The sequence below is a fragment of the Eubalaena glacialis genome, chromosome 3, assembly GCF_028564815.1.
Source record: "Eubalaena glacialis isolate mEubGla1 chromosome 3, mEubGla1.1.hap2.+ XY, whole genome shotgun sequence".
Lineage (NCBI taxonomy): Eukaryota > Metazoa > Chordata > Mammalia > Artiodactyla > Balaenidae > Eubalaena > Eubalaena glacialis.
Window position 1 is genome coordinate 49,665,707 of NC_083718.1, and position 15,208 is coordinate 49,680,914.

The following is a 15,208-nucleotide window of genomic DNA, read 5'->3' on the forward strand; positions in this document are numbered from 1 at the left end:
TCTGTGATGTGGCGTGGTAGGAAAGGAGAAGCCGCAGCCACGGAAGAGGGGTATGTGGGAAAAGCTAAGGGGGTCTCTCCTCTAAGACCAGGACACAAAAAGCCCCTCTGTTCCCGACCACCTGGGCTCACCATGCTCCTTATGTGAGAACGTGAGGGTTGACTGGACAGTCAGAGGACCCAGGAGGGTCAGAGAAGGGAGTTCCTTTGTGGCCAGTTCCCGGTGGCCCGGTGGGAACTGTGTGAGGCCGCTGGTAATTTTCCAGGCTCTCAGCATGCTCGAGATAATAAATAATCTGCATTATGTTGATATTACTGTGACCCTCGCACAAGCGCAATGGCCACATGGCCAGGGAGCCAGGTGGGCTCTCTTCTAGGCAAAGGCAAGAAGGGACGACAGAGTCTGGATTTGCTTGGCCCCTTAGTCTTGTTGCTGGCCCTCTGTCTTCCAGTGCCGGATTTACCTTTCAGCGGTCCTCAAAGGGAGGGCTCATCCCAGCTGGGTCCCCTGGAAGCTGCAGATTTGCTGATTTGCACCCTTCTTGTGCATATTTTTATGTGGGCTGGGAAAACAGATGGCTCCATCCAAGTTGCTGAAAACCCAGATGGTTATTGCTGCACTAGAATGACCTGAGTTTGGGGATCTGAGTTTTCCCTGCCAGAGCCTTGGGCAAGTTAGGAAATATGTCAGTCTTTGAATTCGAGCACAGACGGACGAGGTCTGAATCGCTGTACCCCACCCTCTCCTGTGTGCTACGGGGAATACAGGAACAGTGACATTCAGCATAGTACATGACAGCTGACACCCCTGCTTCCTTACATCCTTATTTTGAATTAGGCAGGTTAAAAATAAATTCAAACAAACAAATAAACAAACCAACAACAGAATCATCTTTTCTTCTCTCCCACTTTTTAAATCAAGCCTGCACCCCGCCCCACATTCTAGGTAATGATGAAATAGACTTTCATAAAGGAAATTCAGAAATAATTTCAAGCCAACATTTATTGAGCACCTATTTTATTCCAGCTAGGTGTTGGAAATACCACATTGAATAATACATGGTTTTTTTGATCAGAGAACTCCGAGTCCACCTGGAAGAGATATGTGTAATACGTGTAAAGAGAAGATATCTGTAAAAAGAAGGAGGAGGAGGAGGAGGAGGAGGGGGATATAAGTGCTGCAATAGAGGTAGGTACAGAGTGGCGTGGAGACATAAAGAGGGACGGGTTTCTTTTCCTTAAGAATAGCAGGACTCAGCCCTGGAGTGGTGATACTTGAGGGAAAGTAAGACTTTCCCTGGGGCAGAGGTGGGAAGGACAGTCCCAGCTGTGAAATATGGAGGCCTGTGTAGGACACTGGTGTTTACTACACAGTGTCTGGTCCCCTCGGCTCTCCCTTCCCAACCTCCATTTATTCCAGTGTCTACCCCTGCTCGCATGACTCTGGGGAAGTCACCCCCATCCCCAGCTCCAGGGGTAGATCCCAATGGGTCTAAGATAATCATGGCAGCCACATTCCTGTGAAGGCTGGATTTAGAAATGGGTACATGACTATATTTTGGCCAGTGAGACAGGAAGTCTTCTGTGAAATATCTAGGAAATCTTCCTCCTTCCTAAGAAAACAACACATGGAGAAAGGTTGCCCTTTCTCTCACAGATATTGCCCTGTCTCTCCTAAGCAAAGGGAGGGTGTAGAGCAGGGAAGAGATATGGTTTGATTGTGGGGTTAAGTGTAGCCAGAGCAGGAAGCATCACTGGGAAGTGGCCGGAAATATCTGCTAAAGGACCTTGGATGCATCAGAGGTTCTGCTTCCCAAAGTAGGTGATGGGGTTATTCCTGCAGTCATGGCCATGGCACGGCAACAACGAAGCACCTTGACTCAAGGTGACCTTGGGCTGGGATTTCGAAAACAGTGCAGGCAGTTGAGGTGATGCAGCTCTAAAAACAGAGTTGTCTCCTTCTCAGCAAAGATTGTGCCAAAAGGAAACCATCTGTAGAAACCCTTAAGCTGCACATTTGCCTTTTCAGCCACTTTCATTATAATCACTCACCACTGAATAAATATGTGTAAGGTGCTAAGTAGAGTATCACAAACGTGGCGAGTGCTCAATACATGTTAGTTACCAGCATTGTCACCAATAGCAAAAGATCCTTTTTGGATGCCAAGGATAGCAGAATAATCTACAAAAATAATCCCGAGGGGATCTTTCTCCCCATCTCTGCCAGTTGGGAGGTTGATTTGCCTTGTTGTATTATTACTTCATTTATAACTCTTATCTTCTTCTGCCAGTTTTTCCTCGTACCATTGGGCCCATGGGAGTGGTAATGCCAGCAGGGTCCTGGCTGCAGGCTGCATCTGGCTTTACTGGTCCAAAGCCTCAAATTTAGATTGCTGATCCCACAAGCGTGAACCTCTTGGCTCCATGTCTGGGTCTCTCTACTTTCAGTTAGACAGGAAACCAAGGCTGGGCAAACCTCCAAGGTTTCAGATAGGCCTTCTGTTCAGATAAGCTTCCAAGGATGTTTCTGCTTGGGAACAGTAACAGTTCAAGTTCTTTCCTGGTTTTTAACTTGTGCCTCTGTGACATACCAACAGATTTAGAACTGACGTTATAATTGGAGTCAAAATGCCCACATGTGACTTGAATTAAACAGACCTCCATGGATCAGAGACGCAAGGCTGACTAATCTCAGGGTGTTAGGCTGAAATTTTCTGGGAGGCACCAAGCAATCTACCCTGTGAGAGATAAGTCTTTGGCCTATGTGCTTATTTTTAATGGAGTTCAGTTCATGTTGGGATACAAAGCAGTTTCCTCAGGTCTTAGAGAAGTAGCACAGTAGGGTAGGAAAATGGGCTTTAGCCTCATTCTGTCCTGAGTTCAAACCCCTTCTCCATCCCCTAGTAGATGTGACCAAGTCATTTAATTTCTCTGATCCTCAGTTTCTGGCACGTTTCTCATAGGGTTATTCTGAGGGTCAAATGAGGTCTGTGCTGAATGACCAGAACATCATAAATGCTCCATAGATGGTGGATATTATTTCTAAAGCCACAAGGAGAGGAGATTGCTATGGTACAAATTTATTTTAGAAGTTCAAAAAAAAATAATGTTAATAAAAATAATGAAATTATTAGAAATAGGCTAGTCTGCTCAAGAGAACAAATTCTTTCAGACATTCTCATTATACCTGATTCTTTCCAGATCTTTCATATTGGTTACCCAGGCTTAAGAATTTGCCAGTGTCCCCTAGAAGCAATATATTAGGGAAAAGTTCTCCCAAGTGTCAGTAAAACTAATAATAGTGTTCTCTAGCTCAATTTGGAACAATGAATAAAGCCCTGGGGAACGGAAGTTCTTATTTTACCTTTGCAATCAACTCAGATTTATCAAAAACATGGGAAAAAACTAACATTCAAAAAAGAGATAACTACTATGCACAAATCAACAAAGAGAGAAATTCAGCCTTTGCGTCCTTTGAAAACAGGGCAGGGATCCTAAGCAGACATGGAGATCTCTTCATTCAGGTTTAGATTCACTTAAATGTGTGAGGTTGAAGTATCTATGAAGATTTGTTCAGCGAAGGATCTTTGAGCACCTGCTACGTGCACACCAAAGAAGGGTGATCACACAGAAAAAGGGTGTGTCTGAAGTCAGGTTTGAACTTGAGGGGCTGTAAAGTGAGGCATTTACAGCTAAGAATCTGAAAGTCAAGATTCAAAATTGCTCCATTCCTAGAAGCACTGCACGCCCAGACTCTTTGGGCTGGTTCTCTCCAAAATGTGCCCTTGGGCCATCTCTCACCCATTCTTTCACCTCTCCTTGCCTTATTAGCTTTCTTCAATTTGATTTTCATTTATCAGTTATCTGAGAAATGGCTCTCACCATATAATTCATGGGACTCCGATTGGTAACACCAGTTCCTTAAAGTTTAAATGTTCATTCTTGAAGTCGGGCAATAACAATACATTTTCTCCAGATATAATTGCTTGCTTGATCCTATGCTTTCAAATCCCATGCAATTTGCTCCTTGAAGCATTATTAATCTACTCCACCTTTTCCCTCATTCCCCAATACTCTACAAGGTCCTACCTCTTCCTGTCAAAATTTTGTATCTTGTCTTAAGCCCCTGATTTTAGGAGTATTACCATAAACCATAGCTAAAATACATTTTTAAAAATTTATTAAACTATTACTCTATTCTCCCCACCCGTTTAGCTGAGGTGTTGAAATGCTTTTGAGGGAGAGCAGTTGTATGACTGCATCCTTTCCTGGTCAAATCTGTCTGAGGGTGGAAACTACTAAGAACCACTTGTCTAATCCCTTCCATCTGTCAAGATTGTCTTTAGTAACTGTAATCAAATGAGCTTCCGTGAAATGCACAGGAGAGCTGTGATGCAATTATCACTAATCGAGTTGTTCTAGTTGATATCTGGGCACGGCTGGCTTTGTTTATGGCTCAGATGAGCACATTTTAATGATCCAAAGAAAATGAACACAAGTTTCCACTTCCAGCAAATATTAAGTCTGAATAAATAAATGCAAATGAAATTGTCAGTGAAAATGAATTCCTTTTGACTTCAGCCTCCCTGATGTACTTTTCCATTAGTGGGACCCTCTTGCTAAAGACTGAAAGAATGTTTTGTGTTGCAGATGGTGGCCGCCATTCAACTCCAATCACTTCAACTCTGGAAGGTACAAGTCCACCCCAGTTTGGGCTCCAGATATCCAACCCACCAAGTGAAAGTACATCCTGTCCTAGCCAGGAAACACCACAGGAGAGCTACATTTTCAAAAACATGCCATTTGCTTCTATGACAACGCTGGAAACATGCAAATATTATACATTTAGCAAAATCCCACACATTAGAGAGCAAACTCCTGGCTCTCTGAGATGTTCGACAGTTTTCAGCTTTATGTGACATATTTCTTTCAAGTCTAGCATTTCAAGCAAAAAGGAAATTGGTTGCCTTAGGCCAAGCTTTTACTTCTCCAACATCATAAAGGGAATTATGCCACAGAATTCTGCAAGAATTTGCAATCAGGACTTTGCTCAAAACCTTTCAATGGCTTCTTTTTTCTTATAGGAAAAGTCCAAACTCTTGAAGCCCAGAAAACCTGGTACCAATGAACCTTTTTACCCTTCCAGATTTTCTGCCACTCCCTCCCTTTTCCCAATACCTTATGCTCCAACTAAATGGCATATAATCAACCATTTTCTAAAAACTGTTTTCCTGCACTTTCAAATTCCATTCAGTTGGAATCTCTTAGCACTATTACCCTACTTCACTCTTCCCCTCAGCCCCCTACTATCCTGTGAGGTTCTACTTCTTCCTTTAAAATTCCTACATCCTATATCAATGCCCTGAGTCCAAGAGTTTTTCCATAAACTATAAGCCAAAATATGCTTAAAATTTTTTAAACCACTATTATAATTTTACCCATAGTCTACCTAGTGTTGTTATTACCTGCCTACACTTTATTCATTTTGGGAACCTCTAGCTCTACCTCACCACAATGCTGGCACGTGGTACATACTCATTAAATGCTGTCATGTGTGTTCAATTAAATTGAAATAATGTTTACAGTTTACTAGGATGATGATAATTAGCATCACCTAAATAATTGGCCTAATATGTATCTTAATTACATAAAAAATAATCTACAGGGGCCAATTTTATTTTCCCCACACAAGTTCAGAGTTTGTTTCTTGGTGTTTGATACCCTTTCGACCAGACCTCTCCTAACATTCCCATCAGTCACAATGACTAAGAGATTGTAACCATCAACAAGTTTGCCGGATCCATTGTGATAGGCAAAGGGAAGAATACAAAAGAAATGTTATATATGATCTCAGAGCTTAAAATGAAGTAGGGGAAAAGATACTAAAACATATGTAATATTTCAGGAACTCTAAGCAGTCATGGTAACAGCTAATAATGTAAAAGGAAACCAGGGAAAGAAGAGATAAGTGGGGACTGGATGATGAGGGCAGGTGTCCTGGAAGAGATGGGCTATGGATGAGCCTTGAAGGTAGGTGGGCTCTCAGGCATACAGTGGAGATGAGGGCATTGCCTGCTGAGTGAGGAACTGAACAGAGCTCCACAGCAGGCTGGTCAGAGTGAGGAGAGTAGGAGGGTGCTAGACATGCCGATGGGAGGGGATGGAAAACAGCCCACTGAACTGGAGTGGATGATCTATGTTGGGTGGGTGCAAGAAGGAGAGGAGCAAATAGATTTAGGATAAGTAGTTTGAATGAAGTCAGACAAGGAATAAAAGAAGCATTCTAGGGAAAAACAAACACGAATAGGGAGCCATTATAGGTTCTTGAGCAAGCACAAAGCAAGAGCAAGCCTTTCCCTTTGTGAAGATTAGCTGAAAGCTGCTTGCAACACTGGGTGGAGGTGAGAGAGACTCCCAAGAGGGGAGGTGAGTGAGGAGGTCGGTGCTGAACAGAGCTGGAAGAGGAAGGTGAGGAGGTCAAGGGCGAGGCTCGGGGGGAACCATGTGGCGAGTTGGGGACTACAGGGCATTCTAAAGAAAGGATGGACTTGCTATGGGAAGAGAAGGGAATCAAAAAGGAACCACCATTCCAGCCTGGGAACTTGTGTAGCAAAGAACAGTGACTTGTTTTTATTTTTAGGAGATAGAGAGAAAATGTGTTTTCTTAGAAGACTGTAGTTTTGGACGATGGCTGGACAATTATATGTTGAGTGTACATATTAATTAAAAACTTATCAAATGTCTATAATCTGCTAAATGCTGTGAATTCAGAAGTGAATAAGTGCAATATCTGTCCTCAAGGAGTTCAAATTCAGTGGTAGGTTGGTCCTAGGGAGCAATGGTAGATGTTATCAGGATAAAGCCTCCTGAGGAAGGTTTTCTGAGAGGAGGTACCTTGAAGAATGACCAGGAGATGATGAGGCAAGGAGGGTGGTTGTGGATGAAGACTTTCAAGAGACAGAAGCTCGAACAAAGATGAATAGGGCTGAGAAACAGAGGCTCGAAGTGGATACCGATGATTGGCATAATAGATTTTGCAATCTGTATGCCAGCAGAATGCTTTGATAGATCGTACTCCTGCCCCATCCATCATCTAGCATCTATAGGAGAGCTGCAAAGGAATGTTAAATAACAACAACAGCAACACAAACCCAGGTTTAAGGGGAATCAAAGATTCTGGCTCTGAAATCTGCCATCAACAGCGAGAAAGATTGCTATTTATCTCTTCTGCAATTAATCTTGAACTATTTAATGATGCATATACAGACAAGGTGAAAATATCCTGCAGTGAGAATACAAATGGAAGCCCTTTGTCTGACAGATGGGATAGGGCAGGAAAACTGTAGATGGAAATGAAATTCTGTAAATCTACACTATAGCCAGTAGCCCCTATGGATGTGAAATATTGATTTAGTGCTACCATCATTCTAAGTTCTGAATAAATTATCCTAATAGCACCTAAGCATCCAGTGAGCTGAAATTTTCAGGGGCAAGATCAAGAATGGCCCGTCAGTTATCAAAAACATACTGAGTTCCTACTAAGTGCCAGGCACTATGACAAAATCACATTAGTTGGGAGAAAAAGCAGTAAAGTGGCTATTAAGACTGATCTGCAACCAAGTTTTTTGCAGACCACTCGTTGAGGGCAGATGTTCCTCAGGTACATCAGATAATCAAAGCTAATAAAAGGGTACTGAGTAAAAGCATGCTTATCATAGGCATAACAAACATAACATCTCCACAAGAAGAGGATTTTTTAAGGCGTGTTATATATGTTAGGGATAGGATGTTATAAACTGGGGATTTTCTATTCCTCTGCGATTCTTCTGAGGTTTTGTGTGTTTTAAGTTCATTTGCCAGTGGAAGCATATAATGGTTCATGGTCCAGTCTATAGTGTAAGGAAATTCCTCCTGAAATCCAAGAGATCTTGATTTAATTCATCTCAGATGAAGCCTGGGCATCAGTATTTTTTTTAAAGCGCCCCAGCTGATTGCAAAATGCAGCCCAGGTTGGCAACCATCCTGACCGAGAGCACTACCAGCCCTTGGACACTGGGACCCAGGGTGTTCGCCCCAGTCAGTGTGACCGTGATGCTGGGCTCCACACTCCACGCGACATGACCCTGCGCCTTTGGATCAGACTGAGTCCCTCACACCCCAGGCAGTGATGAGTGGGAACCATAGGCTCTAGAGTTTAGTTTTCCAGCTACTGTCTCAGATTGTTCCATGTGTCTCCTACGCTTGCTCCCAATCCGTGGCTCCTCTGGAGAGAAGGAAGCAGAGCCTGGGGGCAGAATTCTAAGGCTAGTGCCATGAGGGGCAAGTCACCCTTTTGGGCTTCTTCTCCAAGAAGAAGAAGCTACGTGCTGAAAGCAGGTAGCAGGCAGTCTCTGACTATGGGAACGTCATTAAAGGAAGGGCGAGGCTTTCCTGTAGGTGCTTCTCTCCTCTCGCTTTTACATGGATTTTGTACCCTAAGGTGACTTGTAGCCAGTGCCTGTAGGCACAGATTACTGGCATCTCTTTGGGAGCAAGTAAATGACCATTCCCATCTCACCTCGCCCAAGCGGAGGAAACCAGAAGCTCTCATGGCAGCATGGATTGGGTAAGGGGAAAGGGCTCCATGTGAGAGAGTTGGCTTACAATTTCTGAAGACATGAGAACTGAAATGTTATTTTAAACAAAAACATCAAAGGTTAACTCTATTTAATTTTCTGAATTCTGCCCTGTTTGGGAAAAGCCCTCTACTGCATCACTTTTACTTCAACGAAATATCTTAATCTATAGTCTCAACCTTTATTCTCTTATTCTGTCTCCAGTAAGGAAGAAGACAGAGATGTGTAACAGATAGGCATATAATTAAAATGAATGAGAAGGTTATTGCCTAGCTTTCTCTCTTTCTGGACTACAAACGTACTGTGAAACCCAGGAGGTCCTGAGCGCTCAGTCAGGCCACCATTCTCATTTCATAGAAGAGGGAATGGAACTCCTCAGAATTGAAGTGACTTGTCTAAAATGGCACAGCTAGTTGGTGCCAGATCTGTCTCCTTTATCCTTTCTGGTAGGTATTATTTCCAGCCCTTCAATCATCTTGACAACTTTCCTCTGAAGCCTGTCCAATTTCTACTGCCCTTTCTCGACTGAAGCTCCTGGAATTAGACACATGACCCCAGAGGGGTCTGATGTTATCTGAGCATAAATAGAAGATTGCTTTAGTGTTCCTACATTCTAGGTATCCATTCCAATGCCATGCTTGCTCTGGGGGTTATTTCTGATGATGACCCTCTGGTCTATTTCTGACATGCTGGAACACGTTCTCCCATCTCACGTGTCTCGGGTCTGGTTTTCTTCCCCAAGTGTAATGATGCCCTTACTGAGCACACCCTGCGAAGGATAAAACCTCAGATGTTCAAAACATCTTTCTTTCTGGAAACACAAAGCACCGTTCTAAGAATACCGGCCTCCTAGATGCTTCTGGAGGGGTGGGTAGCCTGCCAAATTCCAACTTTGTGGTTAGACAGATTAGTGTCCAAAGTTTAATTGATGTAGCCTGAATCACCTATGAAGACGGGTGAAGATTATTCTGGCGGGCAGAGAGGTGACTTTATCCCTAGTCAGCACGGAGCCAGTTAGTCCGTATTTAGGGCACGCCTCCCCCAACCGCTCACAACTGCCAGCCAATGCCTCCTTTTATTTACTGTTGCAGCAGTTCCTCCATATTCATTGTTCACATGCTTTCAACTCCATGGCAGATAAGATACAAAGGAAATTCAAGATGCTTAAGCTTTGCCCTTGCAGGAGTTTGTGAGTTAGCATTTTTTAAATCCTTGGGGGATCTGTTTATTTTCTAGATCCTACCAAGCTACCTTCCCATAAGGCCCTCCACTGTGCTCCCTGAGCATTTTGTTCACCGTCACTGCATGTATCCCATTGTCTCGTACCCACTTACCTGTCTCACCTGCTGCCCTCCTCCTCCCCGAGCCAGGCTCCAGGCCGGGAGCTCCATAGCCTACGGGGGCTGCATACGGGGATGGTGCATGCTTGTTTGCGGAATGGATGTACTCCCCGAGAAAGCCCCCTCTGCCGGCCCCTGCCTCTGCCTCTGGGTGCCTCAACTCTGCCTTCCTGGGGGTACCTCCTAGGAAAACAGAAAAGCACTGCCTGTGTGGAACTTGTGGGTTCCGCTGAGGAGTTTGGATTCTGCTTCATCCTTAAGCTCATGAATCGGTGATTGAGTCTTTCAGGGAGCAGCCATCTCAGACGTTTGGGGCTGATGTCTGTCCCCGCTGTCTCATGTCAAAGCGATGGGGTATAAGCAGCTGTGACCACAGAGTAGAACAGGGAGTAAGTCGGCACTGAGCTGACTCTAAGGATTGGACGATTTCGGCACCCAGCAAACTGCCATGGACAAAGTCAGTGCCTGTTGGTGATTGTGGCGATGGTCTCCCCATGCCCTCCCTAGAAACCCTCCAAGGAAGGCTCCCATCTGCTGCTGCAATTTATCTTGCCTTGTAAGGTCTGAGACCAGACTGCTGAGGACACAACATTTTAAACACTGAGCTCTCTTGGGATGGTGCCCAGAGCAAGGTTCTAGAAACACAAAATATCTCCACAATCCCTGGGGTGAAGCTACTGATGGAAGCAGCCGAGGTGAAATCTCAGCAGGGGGCTTGTGATTCTCCAACCTTCTACCTCTTCCCTTCCAGCAGGGATATAAGTCAAGCCAGTGGCCAGCCCTCTGGAGGTCCTCCTCAGATGGACCGATGGTTCTTATTGTTGACCAAGACCATGACCCAGTGCTCAGAACTGCCACCGGTTCATCTGTGAGAAGACAATGTTGTTAAAGTGAGCCTACGACTAGCTAACACTCATTGAGCCTTTGTTACGAGCCAGGCCCATCGCATGGGTTATCTTATTTAAGACCACCCTATGAAGTAGGTACTTTTATGTCTGAGTTACAGAGGAGGGTACATGGATTTCCCAGTGTCACCCAGTTTAAGAAATTTCAGAATTGGGAATTCTAACCCAGCATAGACCAGAGGTCCACAGGCCATCCTGTTTCTCTTTCATGGCACTGCCTCTCTGATGGTTGGCAAGGGAGCCTTGGAAGACTTACGTCCAAAGGAATCACCAAGGCAGCAGGATGGAAAAGTGGCGGAGAGGCAAGAGTTTATTTGGAGGAAATTGGAAAAGTAACATGAATGCTTTATCCAACAGAGGCACCCGCTCCAACCTGGTGACGTGATACCAATTAAGTTTCGTAAACAAAAAAATTTCCTTGGGGAGAACCATGGGTGGGCTGCCCAGCCCTGGCAGGCTCTCCAAGAATCTGAGATGCATGTACATGCACACACACACATAAACACAAACACACACACACCATGAAACAGACATACAGACGCACACGATGAAGCAGAGTTCACTGACATCAAAGGCACAGACAGCTTTCTGTTCCCTTCTGTTTTCTGGATTTCCAGCAGTCTGCAACGTGTCCCAGAGAGAAGAATTCAAGAGACTGAAATCGCAAAACTAGTCAGTGGCAACACCCAGAGAGGAAGCTTCAAATGAGAAAATACCTGCTTTTTTCCTGGAAAGTACCTCAAGAGAAAAAAACATCTTTCTTCTTAAACCATCTGAATCAAACTCAGAGCCAGTGGACAACCTAATGATACAAAACATTAAATATGAGAAAGGATTTTGACAACTGCCAAGAGCCTACCCGCTCCGTCTTAGAATTCACCACTCCCATCTTGGTCCCAACTGCAGCTTATAGATTCTTGTTAAACGATTCCTATAATACTTTTTTGCACATATTTGTTAATGTCTATCTCTCTCCTTTCAGACCATAAACTACCTAAGGGGTGAGTTTGTACCTCCAGTCCTTCACATGGTAACTACAAACATAGGAATTCAGTAGTCATTTGCTGAATTAATTTTTTTTTTTTTTTTTGCCTTCTATCTACCAGGCCAGGTAGGACAGACGACCTCTTCCTATACCTGAAACCTATATTTCAGTCATCATGAACTTGAACCGGCATGAACCTAGAAGCTCTTCTTTCAAGGTGGTCATAAAATGAGCCCAGGTCTGGAAGACGGCCAATGCTTGGTTTGGTTTTGATTCTTGGCTCTATCACTCACTTAAGGTTACTTGATTTTTCCACTCTTCAGCTTATTTGTAAGATGGGAGTTCTAGAAACCTCAGAGAACTATTGCCAGGTGGGGTATTATTTTCAGCACAAGAACTATTACAGCTCTGTAAAAATATACCTTAGACCATGTCAATTGTCTGCTCAGATCTCTCCAGTGATTTATCAATTCATTCATAGTAAAAGTCAAATTCCTCCCATTGGCCTGCAAGGCCCTACAGGATCTGGCCCATTGTACTGCTCTCCTCTGCCCAGACACACTGGCCTCCTTGCTGTTCATTGGACACTCCAAGCATCCTTTCCATTGGCCATTCCCTCTGCATGGAGTCCTATTCTATTCATGTGGCCAGCCTCTTCAGCTGCTGCAAGTCGAAGTTGCACGTTCTCAGTAAAGCCTACTGCCGCAAACACCAATACCAACAGCTGATTTTAAATTGTAACTTGAACTCCACACGTAAAATCTTGGTCCATTGTACTCTGATCTATTATTTTTCTAAAGCACTTTTCCTCTTCTAACATATTCTCTAGCTCCCTATATATATGTATATTGCCTGGAAATCCCCAGTGCCACTCTCACCCCCCAATATAGCTTCACAATAGCCAGGATTTTTGTGTGTTTTGTACGCTGATGTATCTCAAGTGTCTAAAACAGTACCTGGCACACAGTGTGGACACTCAATAAATGAATAACAGTCCAGTGAAGATAGTTTAGTGCCTGGCACAAAGAAAGTCTTAATAATTGTAGCCATCAGCACCATCATGGTCATTGTCAACATCTTCATCATCATTGGGACACTAGTGGCCCTCTTATAGGGCCCTGAGGAGAATAAAAGAGTTAAGGTATATAATACATCTAGCACAGGGCTGGTGTATATTAAGTACTTGGTTAATGTTATTTCCTTTCCTCTTATCTTTTGTGGCTTTTTTATATTGCTCGTTGTTTATGGAGGACCCTTAGGACATAGCTGTGAAGCAAAACAAACTACCCAGTCTACATGTAAGTGTCACATAGGGCCATTTACAGAACACTTTGGAACTGCTGATTAATTATTATTACTATCATTAGCTGAGTATCAAAATTGAATTTATGTGACTTTGCATTCTCTTGATCTCGATTTTCATTATTAAGCACACTTTCTGCTGTCTTTTCTACAACTCATGAGGAAGAAAAAGGAGGAGGAAGAGGAGGAGGAGAAGAAATAAAAATGTATATTTGCTTTTATAATGCCTGGGTTTACATATATACCAGGGGGAAATATACCTGTAGGAAAAGAACATTACATTACCAGTTTAAAGTTAAGCATTCTCTAGAAAATTCTATAAGCATAAAAATGATATTGAGGGTTACAAAGGTAGATATTTCCATGCTAGTGGCTAGAAATACCAGGCTATAAATGTTTTCACGTCAGCAGAAATATTCACTTTTAAAAAACCTTTTCTTTTCTCTTTTCTATGTCAATGTAAAGGGAATTATTTCAAATGTTAAGCATGTGCCAGGTGCACAAATTCTGCCTGTCGATAGTTAACATAAAACACGATAATGACACCTCATTTTTCCTGCCTCTTGGAAATGCAGAGAATGCACAGAATACAGAGACCTTGGGTAGGACCAAGCACCAGGACAAGTTACTTCTGGCTGTCAAATTCAGTGTGCACCTTAGGCTGGAAATGCACCCCCATTGCCCTTCTTTCCTTAGTGCTCCAGGCAATAGTATAGCTCTTTTATCTTTATGCTTTTACATAGTTTTTAAAAAATTATTTGTTTTTTGAATCAAGCAGTTCTTGAATGCTGCATGCAACAGCTCCAGTCGTTATTGACAGAATTGCCTTTACTGTCAACCTGGTGTTGTGCCATTCTGTTTTTCTGTAAAATGATTTTACAAGGAGACATGCTTATCATGTCACATTAGAAAGTCAAATGACTCTTTTATAAATTCTATACTTTGTTTGGAAATCATGCCCAGATGCCAACTCTCTTATCGTGCCAATAAATATATTTTCTGCATAAAATGTGAATCATCTTGACTTCCCACCTGCCACCCCCTCCCCCAATTTAGGGGATGGTCAGTGTTGGTGTAGCCATTGTGATAAAGTGTGATTTGTCAGGGGTGATTTCCTGGGACAAAGCTAGGGTGGGATTCATACCCAAGTTTAAGTACAATCAAGGTTCAAATAGTAAACAAATGCAAACATTAGTCCTATAGATCAGAGGTAAGGCTGAAGTTAGGATTCTAAAGCCAGGAGTGGGACTTATATGCGAACAACAGCGAACCAAAGAAAAAAGGTGTAGTCCGAAGGGGTAATTATCTCAAAAACTAGAGGATATAAAAGCCAGTGAGGGGGCTTCCCTGGTGGCGCAGTGGTTGAGAATCTGCCTGCCAATGCAGGGGACACGGGTTCAAGCCCTGGTCTGGGAAGATCCCACATGCCGCGGAGCAACTAGGCCCGTGAGCCACAACTACTGAGCCTGCACGTCTGGAGCCTGTGCCCCGCAACAAGAAAGGCTGCGACAGTGAAAGGCCCGCGCACCGCGATGAAGAGTGGCCCCCGCTTGCCACAACTAGAGAAAGCCCTTGCACAGAAACGAAGACCCAACACAGCCAAAAATAAATAAATAAATAAATAAATAATAAAAAAATAAAGGAATTCCTTTAAAAAAAAAAAAAAAAAGCCAGTGAGTGGGTCAGTCTATCTAGAAAGGCCAGAAGCAGGGCAGAGGTGAAAGTTGGGCAGTGTTTAAGACTGAGAATGAACAGACTTTAGTTTGTTTGTTTGTTTTTTTAAAGAAACTTCATCATACAAAATGGATTAAAGACAAGCAGAAGACCTGAAACTGTTACTCTTCAGAGAAAACATAAGGGGAAAACTTCAAGACATTGCATTTGCATTTATAAACAATAAAAGCAAAAATAGTCAAGTGGGATTACATCAAATTAAAAGTTTCTGAACAGCACAGGAAACAATTAACAGAGTGAAAAGGCAACCTATGGAATGGGAGAAAATATCTGCGAGCCATATATCTGATAAAGGGTTATGATCTAATATTTACAAGTAACTACTTCC